At 34.6% G+C, this 22,768-nt stretch overlaps 1 protein-coding gene across 1 annotated transcript in view; it reads right to left on the reverse strand.

Moving 5' to 3' along the window:
* LOC145684614 (uncharacterized) overlaps nt 1-6,826 on the reverse strand; it is a 39,351-nt gene extending 32,525 nt beyond the window's left edge. The window contains exon 1 of the mRNA XM_081757002.1: nt 6,740-6,826. The gene's annotated coding sequence lies outside the window, so the exon portion shown is untranslated. The remainder of the gene's footprint in view (nt 1-6,739) is intronic.
* Nucleotides 6,827-22,768: the final 15,942 nt, after the last annotated feature.

The following is a 22,768-nucleotide window of genomic DNA, read 5'->3' on the forward strand; positions in this document are numbered from 1 at the left end:
ATAATAATAATAATAATAATAATAATAATAATAATAATAATTATTATTATTATTATTATTATTATTATTATTATTATTAGTTAAAGTATGAAATTATACATGAATCACTGCAGCATTTACGTAAATTAACAATTAGCATTTGCGAATATTCACTAGTTCAATATACAATTGCGAGATTTTGCTTTGGGAAATGAAATGTATACAACGTTGAATAGTAAAGATATTACAGTAAAAATATATGAGTAAAAATATTGATTAACTAATTGGAGTTAAACATGCCTTTCCAGTAAGGATTATACACAAAGGACTTGTTTTAAAGTGAAATCCAAACGAATATTCGAGTTTTAATTCGACTAGAAATCGATAATTTACACGACCTGAGAGAGAATTTAAGACCCTGTCGACCTAAGAAATTTCCCCGTTCGGGGCCATATCTGTGTTTTTGAAGGTTTCCTTCCTTCATATATTGACAAAATCCCCGAGGAGAAACTTCTGTAATCATCACTGCTTATATGTGGTTTTTCATTACAAATCAGAGAATAATAATGGAATATTGAACATACATAATGTTTTGTTTCCAGCTATAGATTTTACATTTTCAATTTGTATAATGTTCCGTTCTAATCGAATTTGAAAGAAAAGTAGTTCCCAAAGAGTTATTAAAAGAAATGTTCTTACTCTTCTGATGGAAATACGAACGCACTTTCAAAACGAAAACACAAAGACTTCCTACGGTATTTGAACACATAAACTTCTGATTGATAAACTATTGATCCAAACGGCTTGATCATTTCATATGCCTTTGCAGAGGTTCTTTTGACTTTTGTGTAAAGTTGTTTTCTACTTCACACTCGTTTTTATTTATTTCGGTACGACCATGAGTTTGCGGTGAATATTTGGGCGTTACAGGTCTTGCAATGTATAAACATGTTTTCCGAATATATCGTATTCGATTTTACGTCCTAATAACTTACGTCCTAAATACTCATGATATACATCCGTTTGAATCCTTGAAATAATTGTTTCTGGAGTGGTCGTAAGTGTTTTCATAGTTAGGAGTCTGGATACGCAAACCCGCTTAACGTGGGGATTTACTTGTGTGAAATATGGTACAGTCGCGAAAGAATTAAGTCAGCTGGGCAAGAGAGGAAAATATTCCCAACCCTGTTCACGTGAACTAAATTCTTCGAGAGACTTGCTGTTTTCACTTGAGGTCTGTAAGTAAGTGACTCTCTCAAACAAATACAGTGTCTGCTGACAAGCAGTCTTCTTTTCCATACTAAGCTTAGTGCTTTGAGACAGAAATTAAAAACAATACTTGAATCTGTTTTTGAGGAAAACAAGAAAAGTAATTTATGCACATCACAAGTGCTTATAATTAATTTAGATATCTAAATACTCATGCCCACAAGGGATTAGGTGTGAGCAGTAGAAGGTGATTTTGGAAATTAAAATCACCATTATTGTTCTAATACTATAAAATGAAAACGGAATTTTAACATCGCAGGATTATGTCCTGGAAGCTCAAGGAAACGGACAATGAGTGAAGAAAATTGATAATGAAACAAACTGAGGAATAAAGTGGAAGGAGAAAAACTCTTAGAGACCAGCGTACACGACCATGTTCAACACAAACTTCTTTACGTAGCCTGGAATCGAACCTATGATCTTGAAACCATAGGTGAGAACTCCATCATTGAGTCGCCATAACCAATTATGAAAAGAAAAGGCGTTCCCGAGTCCGACTTCAATTGATTGGTTGGTGGGTTTATTTCGAGTTTAGTCTGCTGTTCAGCGCCGAGTCTATTAACCCTGGGAGTCCCAAACGGGTCCATTGGACCCAAATGACTTTTCGTTTATTAATTACAGAGTAAGTTTTCGTGAGTGGTCGCTAATATTCCGTGACTTTTTTCTTATGTGTTCCTCTCCTATGTTATGTCAGAAATACTTTGTTCATTTAAGTCAGGTGGTATATATGAAAATTATAGCATTGTGTACCAGGTGGGTCCAGTGGACCCACTGTATACTTTAAACAGGAATACTAGTTCAACTTTGGTTTTTATTTACATTGTGGTCATAGATGGCAGAATTAACGTAACGTCTACTGGTTTATGGTGTTTTCTCCTTGACACCACTTCTCAGGGGCATATTATACATTTCTACTTATAATATATTCTAAACCAGCCAGTGCACGTTTCACTTTAGTCATTAGATTTAGTATGTGAGGATAATGGAACGTGGCGGACTTTCCGATAACGACATACGCCAATGTCTGTTGGCAGAAGAGGAGGTGATTCGACAGATGATGGAGAAGTGGACTGTGAATTATTAGATTTATCTGCAAGTGAGAATGATTTTTGTGATGTTAGTGACAGCGACGTGCAAAATGAAGCATTTTTCCGCTCTAGAAGAAGCTTAGAACGTTAAAATTTAGTACCCTTCACTACCAGTCATTGACGTGCTGGTGCTGCCAATGTAACTAGAAAGGAGCGTGGTCCTACACGGTATGCTAACAGGGAAGTTGATGATGAGAAATCTGCTTTTGTCTATTTTGTCGTAAGAACACTCTGGAAATAATTTGCAAGTGGAATAACAAGGAAGATAGGATAAAATTTCCTCGTGAGTGGAAACTTGTTAGTGTTGAGGAACTTCAGAAATATATCGGCGTGGACTTATTGGGGTATACAAATCAAAGAATCAAGAAACTAGGCAGCTCTTGAGTAAGGAGAACGGTCAACTTATCTTCAATTCCATTATGAGCAGGAATCGTTTTCAACAAATCAATTCCGCTTTACGTTTTGATGATGCAGAGCTCAGACGCCAGAGAAGACCTGATGATAAACTATCTCCAATTCGTGCAGTGTTTGAAGACTGGGTTAAAGCTCTACAGGACGCTTATATTCCCGGAGATAACATGACGGTGGACGAACAGCTTGTGACGTTTCGTGGACGTTGTCTCTTTCGGTAGAACATACCAAGTAAACCAGGTAAATATGGAATAAAGTACTGGTTTATTTGTGAAAGCACCACACGCTATGTGTGGAAGATGCACATATATATAGCGGAAAAAGTCCAGAACAGGGAACAGAAGTCAAACAATTGGAAGGAGTCGTTCTTGAACTGACAGAGTAAATTGCTGGAAGTGGTAGAAGTATTACTGGGGATAACTTCTTTACAAGTCTTTGTCTTGTACGTAAATTGAAGGAACGAAACCTCACCTATGTCGGAACTATACGGAAGAGTAAGCCAGAACTCCCAACTTCATTTACCACAGCGGATAAAAGTAGGGTTGTAGGAAGCAGTTTCTTTGGATTCCAACAGGATGACATGATAGTTTCGTACTGTCCAAATAAGTGCAAAACTGTTACTCTTCTGAGTACAATGCATAACCAGCCTGAAGTTGACACTTCTACAGCAGAGTAAAAGCCAGAAGAAATCCTTTACTATAACAAAACCAAGTCTGGCGTCTACACTATGGACCAGATGACCCGTTGCTACAGCACAAAGCGAATGACCATGAGATGGCCTCTGATAGTATTCTTCGACATGATTGATATAAGCGCACTCAACACTTATATTATATTCTTGTTACGACAGAAGAAAGATAATCGGCAGAGATTGAAACGCCGTAACTTCCTGATTTTCCTCTGCAAACAGTTGGACCATATTGGAGAAGACTTTCCACAGGAGAGAAGCCACACAGAAACTGATCAGTTCACGAAAAAAGAGTCATTCAAAAAGAAAGATCGATGCGGGATCTGGCCATCAAAACGGGATCGCAAGACAAGAACCTTCTGTACCAAATACAAGACAAACGTGTGTTCTGAGCACAGAAGAGTTGTTTGTGAAAAATGTTTCGTAACCTTAGCAAATGCATCGTAAGAAAAGGCAAAGGCATCGTAATTTTCAGTTTTTAAAAGCAAATATTTGCTATGTGTAATCTAATATTGTTGTTACGTGTATGTAAAAGGTTGACTATTTCATTATGCCTAAAAATTAGAACTTCTATTTGAGCTAATATAAAGAAATAGTAATACTGTACTGCTAAGTTACCATATTTCTAGTGTACAGTATAACTACCATAACTACGAAGTGTATTTTATTAATTCGTCTTAAATACATTACAAAGTGAAATTGTTTAGTAGTTCGTTGTTCGTTTTCTTCCAAAAAATTAATTATATGGTTAGAGCGTCTCAATATATTACTGTGGGTCCATTGGACCCGACTGGTACACAAAGGTATAAAAATATGTCTGGAGTTCCAGGGTTAAAAACGTGGACCTACAATTTAACGTGGAATACGAATCACATACGCTCCCGTGCCGAAAAAGAGCACATTAGCTACATAGTTGCGAGGGAATTATCCTCGGTGACGACAAAAACATAGGATTTTTGCTAGTTGTTCATGAAATGAGAGTTTTGACCGCTTTCTCCCAGTTTCCGATCACTATGCGTCGCTTCGCTTCAGACGAAGAGATGAAACACTTTCTGGCAACGTGGCTGAACACTTAAGGACAGGATTTTTACCGGTAGGGAATTTTCAAACCCACCCTACGATGCGGTAAGTGCATCAGTGGATATGGGTAATATGTAGAAAAATAACCTATTATATATGTACTATATGTTGGCTGTATTGGTTGAATGAAATAATATGCACACGTTTCACTCCAGGTTTTGTAACCTTACTTTTTGATCATTCCTGGTATTTGTTTTAAAAATGGGATGTTAATACGCAAAATTTAATGTCTCTACTCTGAGAGATCCGCAGATACCGACATTTTATTACCGGTATAATAATTGTAACCCCTATTTCTGCACCCATCTTTCCTCAAACTTTCGAGAAATCCGTTCTTTGTGGTACCTTGCGTCAGAAATCCTATGCACTGTCCAAATTTCAAGTTTCTAGCTTTTAAGCAGTTTCACCTTGATTAATCAGTCACTCACACAGGAATTCTTTTATATATATACACTGTAGACATTGCAGTACGCCACGTTTTCTATTGTGAATTCTTCCGTAGACAGTCACAGTCAGAAATTAACCAAAATAATTATCACATTTTTTTTTCGGTTATTTTTCTCTTACACTACTTCTTAATATCCATTGCTTCTTTCTCCCTCCTTCTCTTTCCGTAGGCATATTGGATCATTGTTTGACAAATTTACTGTCTAAAGCCGATTATACATAGTCATAGTTTGCCATTAAATGTTGAATCAAACGTACCTTTGATTTGATCAAATAAGTTGGCTAACACATTTTCACGCATTATAAACGATCAAATACAAACATTAATTTTGTTGCTCACTGGTTTACATTTCTTCATTCAACTGTTACATTTGTTGGTAGGCATAGAGTGCAACGCGGTACTCGGTTGAGACAGGCATTTAAAAGTAAGCGGTTTAAATCGTAAATCTTAAAATAAACGAGTAATTTGAAATATGAACCGTGCCTGTGAAATGTGAACGACACTAACCAATAGTCTCTGGTCTTCACGGCCTAACTTCAGCCACAATTTTTCCAAGGCTTCTTTGCGTTTGTTTTTAGTGTAGTATTCTTTAAATTTACAGTTATACAAAACTAGCAGCGTTCACCCCGCTTCGCTGCGGTCACCCCGGAACGCAATAAACTTTGTTACTTAGATAATTTTTACTTTTTCGCTTTCAAGTGATATGATAAAAACCATAGAAGATTGCAGTAAATGTTAACATTATATCGCCTGTCATTTATGTTAACCCGCCCCGCTTCGCTGCGGTCACCCCGGAACGCAATAAACTTTGTTACTTAGATAATTTTTACTTTTTCGCTTTCAAGTGATATGATAAAAACCATAGTAGATTCCAGTAAATGTTAACATTATATCGCCTGTCATTTATGTTAACCCGCCGAGTGACACGGTCATGCGGGTTGCATATAAATACGTTTATTTTTATACCTATGATGAACTAACAAAGGATTTGTACGTTATGGACACTTGAATGGTCAATTATCTCAAGACACTGGTAATTAAAAATTAAAGTGATATGATAAAAACCATCTAGGGTCCAAATCCTAATAACCCCCCAAAAATGAAAGAAATTGGTTCAGCCGTATTAGCGTGATGAGCTAACAAAGGATTTGTGCGTTCTCTTTTATATAATAGATAGGATGCTGCTTGTAGGCAGCAGTAAGCATTTCAATTACTTTCCGTATCTACGTTTAGCGTCACCGCACAGTGATTTTCCTTTGCTTTCTTTGATGGAATATTGGATAACAATAGAACACGTTTTATTTTAGAACAGTTGTCAAATATTGTAACCAACCCAAACGTTCTATATAACTTGGTATTGTACACGTACAAATTCCACTTTGCTGAAGCATTGGATACAATATTTGATGATAGATAACAGCCTTAATAGAAACCTTTGGGAATATTCGCTACATTAACTAAAGGCTTGCATTAATGAATTAGTTATAACGCTAATTTTAATTTCTATAAAAACTTCTGACACATATTGCACTATATATCCGCTCCTAGAAAATATATCCTAAAACATTTTTATATACGAGACATCCACCGCCATATATTCGTAGCAAGTAAAAATATGTAAAAATATGTTTTACACTTTAGTAAAAATGTAATTGCGCTATAAAACTTTAACACAACTATAAAGCAGATTTAGTTTATTTCTTAATATACATTAATCATTAATAGAGAACTTCCAATATAATAAATCAATACGGAGTTTACATTCAAAATAAATACCTGTGTAGTGGGATATACCTGCAAGAAAACTCCTCTGAGCAACACAATTCTAAGCAGATTATCATTTTTTTCTAGAATGTCTCAGATGTAATTGTTTTTCCTCCTAACCGGGAGGTTTGCAAACATTTATACTAGACACCTGGCAAAAAGCAGAAATAAATATGCAATAAAATCGTTTCAATTGTAATCAATCGAAAATATGTTAAATAATGTTTTTTCCCTTGAATCATGCATTCTACTATGTAAGTACATATGTTTCTTATTTATTGAAGAGTTTACTTCTCTCATGTAGTCATACTTCATCCAATTGTTCTTGATTTGCTCTTATCAAGGTGTCATTGCATTGGTTGACTGAATTCAAGTTCAACTTCCCGTTCAGCACAGTGATTATATGAGATATGGAGTAATAGTTTAACATGGAATCCGAACCACATGAATTTCCATATGGAATCGAACCCAGGTTTTTCGTGCCGAAGGTATATACACTAACCATATAGTCATGAGAGAACTCTGTATCATTGGAATCAAAAGTAAAGGGGATACCAGCATTATACAGGGCGTTCATAAAAATACTATCATATTTTAAAGTCGTATTACGCCGGTTTGGATAATGATATTTAAATTAAATTTCACATTTGAAAGAAAAACTAAAATATTTTTACTATACCTTATACACATTGAATGTGAGCATCATGAGTGGTGATAGAGATATCACGACGAAATTCCATTCACAGCACACCCGCTCCAACGTATCTGATGTAATGGGCTTGGTGGCAGCACTGGTACGAACTTGCATTTCTTGCATGTTTTGAGGCAATGTGGGTACATAGACACAATCCTTTGCGTAAACCCCATAAAAAGAAGTCACAGACCGTAAGTCAGGCGACTTTGGCGGACACTTGTTGAAGATATTATCATCATTTCCGGCACGTCCAATCCATCTTCCTGGAAGCCGTTCATTCAGATGTTCATTCAGACTTTAAAGTATGATGCTCTTTTTATGGACATGCTGTAGTTAGAAATGTTTCAAATACTTTGACAGATGAGCTCCTTCGTGGCTAAGCGGTTAGCGTACGCGCCTTTGGCGTGGGAGACCCGGGTTCTATTCCCGGCGGAAGCTCATGTGGTTCTGATTCCACGTTAATCAGTAGGTCCACGTCTCATATAGCCTCGCTGCTGAACGGGACGTTAAACTCAAAATCAACTCAATACTTTGACAGATGTAGAGTTCCTTGTGGTAAACTTTCTTAAAAGCTGCTCAGATGAAAGAATTTAGAAACAGCAGAGGACAGGTTTGCCAACCATACGATAATTTATCGTGATATACGATAATTTAACCTTAATACTATATTCGATAATGTCCTTGCGAGCACATACCTTTTTTTTCTTCAGTTTTTGAATGTGCAAATGAATTTCAAATGGACATTAAATAATTGTAACACACACACACTGAGGTTTTCAACAGTTATTCCCACTAAAATTTACACGGTAGGCTTGCAAATGAATTATAGTATATTGGATCGGGACCCCTTAACTTTTACGGCCCCCCTACATTTTTGGGCTGGCTACGGGAATGAAGCCAAATCCAGTCGGAATAAAATTTTTTGTTATTGCTACTTCTTCAGAAAAAGTTGTTAATTTAGTGTTTACCAGGGAAAGCCAACTTTTAAGCTACTACGACCAAATTTGCGAATAGGTACTAATTGCCAGTATTAGAATTGATTTTAAACCATTCAATCCCGGTCATTATTTGTATTTTGATAAGTATTTTACATAACTTCCTTTGCTGCAAATACTATCCGAGTTAAATTTATAATCAACAGGGACAATTATCGCTACTAACATTTCAGCTCCAACAAAGAAGCTCCTACATAAATCCCCTCAAATGAAAAGAAATGAAAGAGCATTTAGCGTGCAAGTGGTAAATTCAGATAATATTACTGTTGTGCAGTGGTTTGATAAGAAAAAATATACTAATTGCATCGTCAGGCATTGGAAAGAATACGTACTTGGGAATATTAAAAAGATCGTCCAAAGCAGAACAAAAAAAAAGAAAAAGAAAAAAAGAAAAAAGAAAAGAAAAGAAAAGAAAAAGAAAGAAAAAGAGGTACACATTCTACCGATTTTCTTGTAACTTGGACGATTTGTTGTGACTTACGTTCGTTGAAATATATTTAATGTAGTTATTTGTCTTAGTCAAAGTTTAATAAAATATTCCAGGAATTCTTCAGTTTCTTTGAGTGTCACCCTTGCGCCGCCCCTGCATCATATCGAATTGTGCATTAATGTAATCTACAGCTAAAAATAGTGGACATTCTCTTTCCGTTGAATTCGATTTGACATATTTTAATCTCAAGTTATGGCTGTCTGTGCATTTTTCCGATAAATTTTCGACTGGTCGTAGCGCCCAAAGGAAGCATTTGTACAGTACACCTAGGTTGTTCTACGTTTTTTGTCTTGCCTTGGTGTGAGGAATAAGCTACCAATTGTCGGAGTTGATTTGAAACACCCTGTTTAAAAGTGTGGGGTGGGATGGGGTATCTGTGTGTAATACTGCACACATATAGTTCAAAAATAATTAATATTACAGTATATTATATCATCCCATATTCAAGTAGTTTTATTTGTCAATATTTACGCATAAACTATCAATAGAAAATTAATGTGCTGTATACTTGACTAGTCCATATCGTATTAAGATTAAAGTGTCGTGTATGTTCAGGTAAAACGTAACGAATTTGTAACTACTTATATTGGCTTGTAAAACTGTTCAATTTTAGTTATAGTACTTTCAACATGAGATAAAATCTTACACGTGCAGTAGGCGATATTCAAATACCTTTACTGGTTCTTATACAGACACAAACATGTGTTAGCTAACAAATATTAAAACATTTGTTTATTGACAATGAAATTTTATATGTAACGTAATGGTAAAATTAATATTTCAACGCATGTCTTTAGTATCTATCAAATAATGTCATCTATATTCATAGTTCATTTCAATTTAAGACTTTTTATTGCATTTTTTATGGAGCAGCCAGGATATCATTAGTATCGGTTCTATATTTTAATCGTCTGTGAGCTTTGTATGTTTATAAATACTGACTTACATTGTGTTGCAATTGTTCCGGTATTTCAATTCGTTTCCATTTGGCTCGATTAAATGATAAACATTTAGATATTCTTCCTTTTTTGTTATAATTGATAAATGACTAAGAATTTCTAAGAAGAAAATCCTGAGACGTTGGACCCAAGGGAAACAGGAAAATTGAATGGACGAAACTTCATAACGAGGAACTACGTAATTTACAGGTTTACGAAACATTGTTAGGGTCATCAAATCTAGGAGGCTCAGGAGAGCAGGTCATGTGGTGAGAATGGAAGAAAATAGGAAAGCTTTCAAAGTTTTGACTGGAAATCCAATAGGAAAACGTCCATTAGAAAGGCGTAGCGCCAGATGGAAGGACAATATTAAGATTGATCTCGCGAAAATATAATACAACGTAGAAACTGTATCCAGTTGGGTATGGGTAGAAGTCATTCTCGAGGCTTTATGAACGATATATATATCTATATCTATCTATATCTATCTATCTATCTATCTATATATATATATATATATATATATATATATATATATATATATATATATATATATATATATATATATATATATATAGGGCAGATCCAGGATATGATCAAGAGAGGGGCTAAACCATATTTTGCCGTTTTATTCAGTGTAAAGCAGGATTGACGCCCATTTTATCCAGTGTATACCTGAGCGTCAAGGGAGAAGCTATAGCTCCTATAGTCCCCCTTGGATACGTGTCTGTATATATATATATATAAGGGTCGTTCAAGGCTGACCGGGACTTTTATTTCTTCAGAGGAAACAGATAGCACAAGAAGCACCAAACTATGTCAGCTTTTAAAGGTATTCTCCGTGCACGTCGAGGCACCGTTGCCATCGTTGTGCATTTCCCTGATGCCTTTGGCGTAGAAAGAACTTGGTTGTTTCGTTGTCACTGGAGGACATCGTTCCGCAGCGCTTCATCTGTCCTCCCTCCCAGATGGTCTTTCGAGGGTGCAAACAAACGATAATCATGGGGGCTAAATCTGGACTCTGAGGGGATGGGGCAGAACTTCTCAGTTGTTCACAGACAGTCATGCGTGTCCACTTCTGATCAAATGTCAGCTGGCGTGAACCCAACTTGCACAGACCTTGCGGAAGCGTAAGTCGTCGTGAATGATTCTCTCAACACTCCCGACAGTGATATTCACCTCGGCATCAATATAACGCACTGTTACTCGCTGGTTATGAAGAATTATTTGCTCAACACGTGCGACATTCACTGGTGTGACTGCAGTCGGCCGAATGTGTCCAAAGTCCATGTGCTTCATTTGTCACCAGCTCCCGTCATTTGCGAAACTGTTCACATCATTCGTACACTCTTATCCGTGACATCGTTTGTTTACCATACTGTACTTGCGATCTTCTGAAAATCTCAGCTGCTTTAACTTTCTCCTTCACAAGGAATTTGATTACACACCGCTTATCCACAACCACAGACACATTGCTTACCGCGATGTTCGGTGCAACTGCTGCGCATGCGCCAAATATGTAATGCCGGACGCTAGTTACTCGAGAAGGAGTACATTATGTCACCCACAAGTTTCATCATGATCCGGCTATTCATCCATTATTTACGTACGAAAATCCCAGTCAACATCGAACAACTCATATATATATATATATATATATATATATATATATATATATATATATATATACAGTGGCGGATCCAGGATATGATCAAGGGGGGGCTATAGCCCCTATAGCCCTCCCCTTGGATCCGCCACTGTATATATATATATATATGAAAGCCACTGTGTTTGTGATTTCATGTCTTTCATACCTTTTGAACCACGCGTCCGATCACAATCAAATTTACCACATACATGAGGTTCGGACCTGAGATACAATGACGGCGCACATTGGGGAAGGGGTTGAGAGGATATATATATATATATATATATATATATAATGAAAGTAACTACTTTTGTAACTCAATAACTCTTGAACCACACGATCAATTCAACAAGATCAATTCAACAAGATTAAAATTTTCAACATAGATGAGGTTTGGGACTGGGATGTTTTTTGTCATTTCACATTGACGGTGTAACGCAGGGTTGGTGGAGGGAATATATAGATATAGATATGTAATCGAAAATAACCTATATTAATGTCGAATCCATAGTATTCGGGATCGTTGAGATCAATCGTAACATTTACGATGCCGTTTAAATGCAAATTCACCCCTTTATGTCCAAAATGAAACGTATTCTTCTCGTGGAAGGAATGGGTATTTTGTTAGTAATTGATAAATGACTGAATAGTTTTAGACTGTATCGTTTTTAACATAATATGATGTGTAATGTTCAACATTATACACACTAGCTTTACGAACTATCGGTCGAACATTTTCTTGTTGTTTTACACTATCAATGCAAACATTTATGTTTGGAATATTATATTCCAAATTACACGGAAATTTTTCACGAGTCGATAATGTCTTCCACATTTTTAAGTTTTGAGTATATTGCATTTTACATTTCAGATGTATTGTTATTTATAAAACCAAGTAAGAGTTGTAAACCGTGTGTCATACCAATCATACATTAGTCATCTAGTTGAAATGAATATTTAATAACAATTTGATTTTTATTTTTATAATATTTTAAATTTCGTACATGTTCAGGAATCATGGTCAGGAAAAATTGTTTCAGCAGAGGAATAATATCCTGGCAGTGTATTAATAATATTATGTTTATGTTTGTTATTTATAACTGTATCTATTATAATTTGTTCGTTTTCAAGTAAACATTATAAAAACTAAAAGGTATATTAGCTTGCGTTAAAGCAGGATTCCTCTCTCCATCACGTAAATGAATAGGTTGACGAAGATTTATTATAAATTATGAAGTTGCGTTATTATTAAAAATTTCATTACTAGCATTTAAGATGGAGTAACATAGAAATAATGTTTTATCGTTGAACTCATTATGAAGACTGAACAGATTTTTATTTTAATCTATGAATTTATACTTTTTGGATAACCTAATTATTTTACATACATCATGACTTTCTCAAGTTTGAATAGTTTTTCAATGTAATAGGTTTTGTTTGAGTTATGATTTACTTTTTGCAACTCTTGTGTATAAAATATTCCATTAATTTCTTCACCGATCCAATCTTTTAGTTTATAAGTAACATGATTTGATGCGATACATTTATCAATGATAAAAATTTCTTGGAACCATTTTAGTAAATAACCCTTTTCAAATTTATGTTTATATTTACTAACACATACACAATAACCCGGTTAAAATTTACATGTTAATTTCTTTTTATTCAATTTATCCCCCACAAGGTATTCCAAATTTTATTCTCGTCAGAATAATTTACATTTCCAGGCCTTACTTCAACACTACTATGATAACTATGATTATATTTTTTAAAAAATATCTAAAACATCTATATAACGATATGTATTTATCGCACTAATGTATTAGTATAATGTTTCTTTTAATGTTCGTATAAACCGTTCTGCTAATGCACATTTAATATCAGAATGTACAATTTAATGATAAATTTCATATTCTTTAAATAATCATATTACATGTTGATTATAAAATTCTTTACCTAATTCACTTTGTACATCAAATACGGATAGTTTAAACTTAAAAAAACGTAATTGCTTTTGACATTTCAGGAGCTGTTTTCGTTTTCGATGGAAAACAATGTAGGTATCGTGAAAAAATATCTATACAACACAAAACATATTTGAGCCCCTTACTGCAGAAAGCAAACATGTCTAACATTTACACATTTCCTTTTCTGTCACCAATGGTTTGTAATAGGTCAGTCCATCGTTTAGCACCGAAATGACACTCGCTCGGTAAAAATGGACATCGCGACGCCTTCAATTTACCGTTTTCTGGAGAAAGGAAACTTGTCCCGGACGAGTTCCCTATCGACAGCAAATGAGACCGTAGTTTTTTTTCGTTAGAGGTGACTCCTTCATGCCCAATGATAGGGATTTCGGGAGAATACAGAAAAAGCTGAGGAAGAAGGAAAACTACACAGTGGATGACGTTGTTGAGCTCATGAAAACTTCCTCGACCATTTCCAACAAGTTTTCCATGCTTCAAATGAAAGTGACTGATTTCATATACTAGAGTTCCTGGTGGTATGAATTTTACAAAAAAAAGCGTGTCTGAGAGAGGCAAAAAGTCGCTAAGCACCTAAAAACGACTTTCACCATTTCAAAATACCATGAAATGTAGTTCTCATCTGTAACTCCAAATAATGCTTAGTGTAACATGAATATTGGTGGTTTGATAGTGGATACTTTTAGGCTGAGGAGCTGTTCTAAATACTTTGTCCTGCCCATAAACAACAGAGAAATAAATGACATAAAAAAGGTTGGTCTACATACCACAAGAAAAGATGCTATTTTGGAGCTCAAAAGCATCCTGACCCATCACAACGGAAACACGTTTTGATGATAACGATGATTGATTAATTTGTAGTTTCACGACGTACATATTATCCAGAAATGTTTAACAGTTATGTTTTCTTCCAATAAATGATATTTATCAATTTCATGGCCGTTTTCTTTAATCAATTCAACCCACAATTCGTTTGAACAATGCATTTACTGCAGACAGCAAACATGTCCAAAACACAAAAAAAGTGCCCCATCCATCCCCCTAGGTGATACACAAATTTTGCGTGTTTGTTTTGCATGTTACAGTTTTGAATAATGACGTATACTTCTATCATTAATAGAACAATGCATATTATGGTGGAAATATCATAAAGATAGTTTTACTCAGTTTTTTACTTCTCCTGTAAAATTACGAAATGTGAATATGTTTGCTTTCTGCAGTAAGCGGTTCATTTACAATTTTCGTTATACTTTGTAATATTTTGCATTTCTGCTAAATCCATTTGTAACGTTTTATTCAGTGCACTGACATAATATGATTTTCGTTCGAAAACTCTACGTGCTGGTCATGTAATGTATGTGCATCTTGTGATGCTAATCCATCTTTAATTTTCTTTTTTTGATGATTTTGTTTCTGTTGTAATGTTTTAATAGTTAATAATGAAGCATGAGTCATATAATCATAATAAAGTTTTTCTATTTTATATTCTTTCCGATTTTTAAATTTACTTGCTACTACCGATGGACTTCGCGATTTTCTTATTTTACTATGTGATTTCACTATTGGATGTAAAAATAAATTATTTAGTAATATTATGATTATCTAAAAAAAAACCTTTTAGAATATTTAATATCTATTGGATTTCTTGAATATTTCCGTCTTCGTACATAGTTCACTAAAGTTATTATATTAGAACCAGAAATTGTATTTCCACGAGTCTATTGTTTCGAACTTATTCCAATGAATTGCATTTGAAGTTATTAATTGTTTAATTAATAGATTTGCTTTCCTTTGTAGTATTTTCGGTTCTGATTGTAAAATGTCTGGCACGAATGGTAAAATAGAATTATCTTGTTGCTTAACTACATTTTCTTCTTTTTGTTTTTCAATAATAGGTACTGTAATTGGATCTTGTGAGAATGGTTAACACTGCAGTGGTCGCGCGTTCTACTATTGTAGAACAGGTGTTTTATTTTTAAAATCCTGAGCAGTTGGCAACACGCTCGACTTTAAGCGGTTATGTACCTTTCTCCGAAAACCTTTTGTACATTCCAGTGTATCTCCAGCCCTTATTCTTGCACCTGCTCCAATTTGTTAACATGATTTTATTAGTGTTCTACTATTGGCGTACTGTTCTACTATTGTAGATCGCGCGACTATTGGCGTACTGGTTTCTTTCGTATTAGTGATTTATTTCGTTTTACATTTTCCCGTTATTTTGTGGAATACGTGCTTGTATATATTTTAAATGTCAGAACATAACAGAGAACAGATGCTTCTTTGGTTAGAGGAGGCAGAAAGTAACTGTGAAAGTGTACTTGGGATCGAAGACATGAAGAAGCTCGAGATAGATTTTGTTGAATAAACAGTTGAGTGCAGCCATATGAAAATGTACCAGACATATACCGAAAGAAGAAGAAAACATTCTAGTAAAAGCTAGTGTTGAAGTCACTGGTCCTGCTACACCACCTTTTGTCGACATACGTGCGTTTTATATCCGTAGAGGAAAAGTTAGAACCTCCTCGCTGGTATGTAGATCTCACAACGCCAAGAAACTCACGAACTCCCAATTTGAATATAATACTAGTTTTCGTAGGCTTGGCCTACAAGGCATTATTTTCATGCCTAATTGGTGATGAATGTACTTGATGTTTAATGCTCTTAATATATTTGGAGCAAATAAGAACGATGAAAAGGTCAGATGCAAGAATTTTCTGCAGGATCTAACTTTTGAGCTGATAAAACCAGCGAATAGCCAATGTTTGGCCATGAAATGCTTTGCGAGAGCTTCGACACAGAGGAAGAAGACTTCTGCTTGGCTTCAGCGAAGGTGTTCCATTACCACAAAACAGGGCTTCAGGAGTAGGAAAATGTTTCCTTTGTGGGCATTCTCGCAACAAGTCAACAAGAAAAAAGAACTTGTGCTAAAAGCCAGAGATAGGTGTGCCCAGACCACCAGAAAAGCGTGTGTGACAATTGCTTGGAGTAGACAATCACTCAGAAAGAGTACATCAAATCATTCTACCTGTATGATTTATAGTAGAAGAAGGTTTATGCTGTTATTTCAATACTTATACCTAAACATTTATTAGATTTTTGTTCGAAATTGTTATGTTAAATAAGATATATATAATGTTTATTTTTGTCAATATTCTTGTATTAATCAAATACAATAAATAATTTAAATAATTTAAAATAATTTAAAAGTATTTTAAAAGTATTTTAAAACCTATATAATAATATAATTAACATACCTAAGACCGAATATTGCTAAAAGTCATAACACTATAGAAAAATAATGATGTTCTACAATAGTAGAACGCGCGACCACTCACGTAACAGTGGAGGGCGCATCCAACGCAGTGTTAAGTATAATTTAAATATTTTGTTTTAATTCATGCTGATAAACATCCATTTTAAATCAATACTAAGAACATTACATTTCAAAATATTATTCGTTTATTCATCTAAACGAGACTGATGTTTATTTATAGATTTAGTTTCGCGCGTATTTGTTGAATTGCATTTTCAGCAACTAAAATAATTTTATGTGATTCAGACGCTATCTCGTAAATATATTACTAGCTACTGCACCACGTAATGAACCTAAGATTAATGGTAAAAACACACGATTTTTGTAATAAAATTTTCTTTTTGTTAAGTGTTGTACTTTACACAGATGAAGCACGCAAGATATGTTTATGTCTATATCAATGTTGCTTGTGACGCAAACTCGAATGAATGTTTCCTTTTATTATATTTTTAGCAGTTTGTGAAATACTACGTATCAAATCACGGGATGCAAGTATGCTTTGTTTACCCTTTGCAGATTTACATTTCCACAGAGCACGGAGAGAATCAAAATGTTGTTTCACCTTCAATATCTTAAACTGAACTAAACGTAAACTACCAATTACTCTCATTTACATTCCCATATATACATTATTTCTTCAGAGAAAATATTTGTACGTATTCGTAATGCATCACTTGCTTCTTGAGTTAAATCGAATAATAAATAAGTGTGAGGATTACGTGTTACATTTTCAAACACATCCATGATTTGTTTACTTTGTTGCGGCATAATCTACCTTGCTAAATACTGTGTTTGTAATTTTGTACGCGGATTTTAAATACTATGATGTAATGTGCATTTAAATTTATATCACGTGCATGTTTTCCTTTCGGAAATAAATTTTGTAGAATGAATATTGCAGTTAATGTTTATGATGTGCATATTTTGTAAATAAACTTGTAACATCGGCATTTGTTTCAGATATTAAATCATCTAGTATTAATAATGGATTTCTTTGTATGTGAAAAGTATTCAGATCTGAAATTCCTTTTGCAAATTGTACCTTCACACTTTCATTTAACTTTGGTGTTACTGTATTGTAACACTATACAATTTCATTAAATCGAATACTAAGTACATTTTCACGTTCATTAAATAAACGATTTACAAAACATCTTTTACCTGCTCGTGAAGGAAAAGTTATAGAGGATTGATTTAACTTCATCATCATCTCATTAAATAATTCCATACAACAGATACTTTACTTTATATGGACATTCATTCATGTATACATACATACATTCCCTATTTAACAATGAGTATTAGCACATACTAATACGAAAGAATATAAAGTTTGAAAACAAATAGTTAATAATTAAAATGACTAGTGTTAAAAGATACTTGATCACTACAAAATTGATTGGTCATAGAAATATATTTACTATCATTTACATTAACCTCATCTTTGTGATAAACAGTTCAAATGGCTTGGCCATAGCCTCAGATAACAATCGAGGATCAGAGATCGATTCCCCGTTAACTAATATTAATTTATGAGCATCTTTAGCATTAATTTTGTTTTTAGTGCACTCTCAAAATCTTTTTGGATCATTTCTTAAGTTTTTCTTAATTTTTCTATAACATATTTAGTTTTATCAAGAAGTTGCTTCTCAAAATTAGAATGATATTTGGAAAATACATTAAAATCATAAGTAGATTGCTTTTTTTAAAAAAAAAAATCTGATGAGCATTATTCTTTTATGATGTACCTATTATACAAAATTAGATCCAGATCAGTCATCCCAGAGTCAACATTCAGATTCATATCATCCAAGAAATTAAATAAAAAATTAGCCTTGGATTTAGAATAATCGTTTATATGAGTTGAGAAATTTCTATTCGTGTAATCAAGTTCGGATATATTGAAATCACCGATAATTACTATTTCATAGTTGAAAAGTTCACTCTTGACACTATATAATTAGATAGTTCATAAAACTTGTAACAGAATAGGTTGGATGAAAGTAATAACATTCAACTAATATTTTTTTCAATCAATGTGTCATTCTTCAATCGACACACACTCAGTATCAGATTCTAAATCAAATCCCCTGTGATAACTTCTGTTTAACTGCTAGTAAAACGTCACTACCTCTGTTACATTGATTACAAATATAATTCCTATCAGAACGAAAACATTTATTAGTTTCATTAAAACAGACACCAGTGTGTTAATCAACTTAACAATCGCGACTAAACCATGGCTCCGATACAGGAATAATATCGAACAGTCAGCAACAGAAGAAAAATATATTACTTTTATTTCTAAGTCCTACATTTTGGTACCAGATATGGACTTCCATATTGAACTAGTTGTTGTTGTTTACTTTATTAATCTAGTTTATGGAATTGGTTGTCATAAAACGGATCAATTAGTTTATTACTGGGGCAAATCGTACGGTCGTGAATAATTCCAAACTCAGTGTCAAACACTTCAACATGAAACGAGGCATAGGTATCATGTTTGGATTTTAATCTAGTGCATTTGACATAAGTTACATTTCTGTCACTGACACTATTTTCAACATCACTTTCATTTACAGTAAGAAATAATCCTCTTTTTCTTCTTTTAGCAACTAAAGGAATTTTGTCGGAACCACTAACAGAAATCAACTTACTTCTTCCTGGCTACAATCTAGAAACTGTTCTCATTTCTAGTTAATTCAAGGAATTGATCAGATCACTTACATTTAAAACTTTGAGTTCTTATGAGAAAGTTCTATTGACTCCTTCATGAAACAATTATAAGATTTTTCAAGAGTAATTCTTTTAGTTTTATATTTTTGGACCTTAACCTTTAGATACATTTCGGGGGTAAAATTGACCCCTCTGGTATTCTTTTTTGTATTTTATGTGTATGATTTTTTAAAGATCTTACTAGTTCTTTCTGGCATCTTGCAGTAGATTCTTAAGTAGTATTATTTTATATTTCTTTAATAATTTTATATATAATAACGGTGTACGAATGTAGCTATTACATGCACTACGTATTTTCATTTGGGCTGTTACTTTGACCATTTTTCAATTTTGTTCTTTTTTGGATAAATTTCGTACAAGGTTTAATATTTAAGTTATGATAGTTACTGCACCGTCTTTTATAAGCATAAAAAATAAGAAGAAGAAGAAGAAGAAAAGAAAAAGATTGAGAAGAATAAGATGAAGAAGAAGTGTAAAAAGGTCTGATGATTCTCTAATTGCTCAGAGATTTTTATTACGTCAGAAAACTAATGCCTAAGGACTGCGTGTAGTCTGATAGGTTATTATTATGTAGTCGAAATAGTCTGCAGAAAGATAAATGGTCTCATGAACGATTAAATTTTGATGGAAGTTATTTTTAGAAGAACAGGTATAACATTATACGCGGATATGGGGCTCACAAGTTTTTTAACCCTTGTACACAAAAGATGGAGTTCACCTATTAAGTTTTGCAATGCATATCAAAGTACGCAAAAATAACAATTTGTTATGGAAATTTGATAAAATTATGTTTCATGAAAGTAGCGAGATTTAATGTTTATGTACAGTACTTATTTATTGTTAATATAAAGATGGGACCCCTGCACCTAAATGGGAAATCATTAAGAAAATATTGGTTGAAAATGTTGGTTATGATCCTAGCAGTACGTTTCAAACAAGAATTTCAAAACAATGTTGGAAGAAACAAGAAAAAAGTCAAGGGGTCAAAATGACCCCCAAATGCAAAACGTAGAAAAAAATCCGAAATGAATCTAAAGGTTAATTGCACTATTTCCTCTTTCAAGAGATCAAATTCCCAAAGAAGTACACTCTTCATATCATTTAACTTATTTTCTATTTTTTTTTTCAAAAAATCAACAGTTGATCTTTCAACATCTCCATGATTATCTTCATGCAGAGATACTTCAGAAACCCTATCACTCTTTATGCAACTATTATATATATAAACATTCGGACGATTCAACACATGCAAAATGACACTTAAACAAATTGAATTTCATGGATTTTCTCTACATAAATGGGCTTACAGAAAGGGCAATTCTCGATAGTAGGGGCTATGGTATATTGTCTATCAAAAACTCAATATTCACATGCATGTATACAAAAAAAAATCTACACAGTACTGGCCCTAGTGTGTAAACTGAAAAAAGAACAAAAAGACAGGTTAAACAAAATAAAATTCACAAAAATTCGCTTCTCGACCTGCATTAGGATCTAAAGGAAGACCACACCATCCAGACTACCAAGTGAGGACCATAAACAAAGGCAAGATAACGATTCGGTTTAGTTATTGGGATCCCATCTGCAACATACTTCCCACCATGGTGGTTTGAACAGTGGTGATATTCTAATTTTTTTACAACCAGTTCTCTCTCTCTCTCTCTCTCTCTCTCTCCCGCTATATATACGAGGCGTATTTCAGAAGTAAGGACCGTTGACATATAGTGAAATGTGGTACGCTGGAACACAATTTCACGCATGCAACGCCAACGAGGACTATTGACAAAGCCACTACAGTGAGTGTTTTGAGTCAGTAGGAGTTTAGCAGCCGCGGAAGGCAGATCGTAATTGTTTGTCCCGCTAGTCGTGAAGTGCGCGGTGTGATACGATCGTAGCTTGTAAAAGGAACTTCTGCTGCTGATATTCATCGAAAATTGTACCTAGTGTATGAACCTACAGTAATGAGTGCGGAAAAGTTTCGTAAATGGTGTCCCGAGTTTCAAAATGATCGCACCAACGTTCAGTATGAAGACCGGAGTGGCAGGCGGATGACCTCGTGGGGCAAGTGAACGACAAATTGCGAAGTGATCAGCAATTGACGATCAGTGCTCTGGTTCGTGACTTTCCTCACGTTGCACGAACTACCATCTACAGGATTGTCACAGAAACGCTTGGATATCACAAGTTGAAGTGTCGAAAGTGCTAACAGACCAGCACAAAGAGCAACGAATGTGCAATGCCCGACAGTTTTTTGATCGCTGTCAAAACCATTAAGATGATTTTTTCCCCACATTATGACGGGCGACGCGACGTGGATCTCGTACACCAACGACGAATCCAAACAATAGTCCATGCAGTGGCACCATTCACGTTCCCTCAACCAAAAAAGTTTAAGCAATCGCCGCATGCGAGTCTCAAACTAAAGGCTACCGTTTCTTGGGACAAGTGTATCCTGTTGGTTGATTTCTTGAAACGTGGGACAACAGTTATAGCTGACGTGTACTGCTACACGCTCACCAAACTGCGACATGCTATTGAAAATCAACACCACGGGAAACTGTCGTCCGGAATCATCGAACGCGCGTTCTCATACCGCTGCCGTCATCGAGAAGAAGATTCAAGATTTTCATTTGGACCTGTTTGATCACCCTCCATACAGTCCCGATCTTGCCCCAACGATTATTTCCTTTCTTGCGTTTGAAAGACGAGGATCTCTAGACTGTCGTTGTCAACTGGTTCCAATCAGCCGGAAAACATTCCCTCTCGTGCAGATAACATTTATTTACCGGATGGAATGATCGAAGTAAATAAATATCACAAGTTCCTGATTTGGTTTAATACAGCATAATAATATAAATAGTTGTTTGGTACATAAACTGTATTAATAATAATAATAATAATAAAGTAGGAAGTGATATACAAGGACAAAACTTCTTATTAGACAAACGTCGCACAGAAACAGGAACTGAACTCTAACAGGACACTGATTTGCCGTTCCAGCCCACTTATAATTATAAGCCTTGCTCTTGAAGCTTAAGTTTCACTATAAAGTAAACTGCCAATAATTATCATGTATTCTTAATATTTCAGAAAAATGTCCCGATTTCACGCTGTAAAAATATGGTAGCCTTATCAGTGACGAAACTAGACATTTGGTGCCCAGGGCAAATTTTTCGATTAGTATCCCTTTCATCTACATCTACACCAATAAACACACATATTAGTTTGCTGGCGCCCGGGGC

Source organism: Thermobia domestica, chromosome 5 (genome assembly GCF_964235325.1).
Source record: "Thermobia domestica chromosome 5, izTheDome1.hap1.1, whole genome shotgun sequence".
Lineage (NCBI taxonomy): Eukaryota > Metazoa > Arthropoda > Insecta > Zygentoma > Lepismatidae > Thermobia > Thermobia domestica.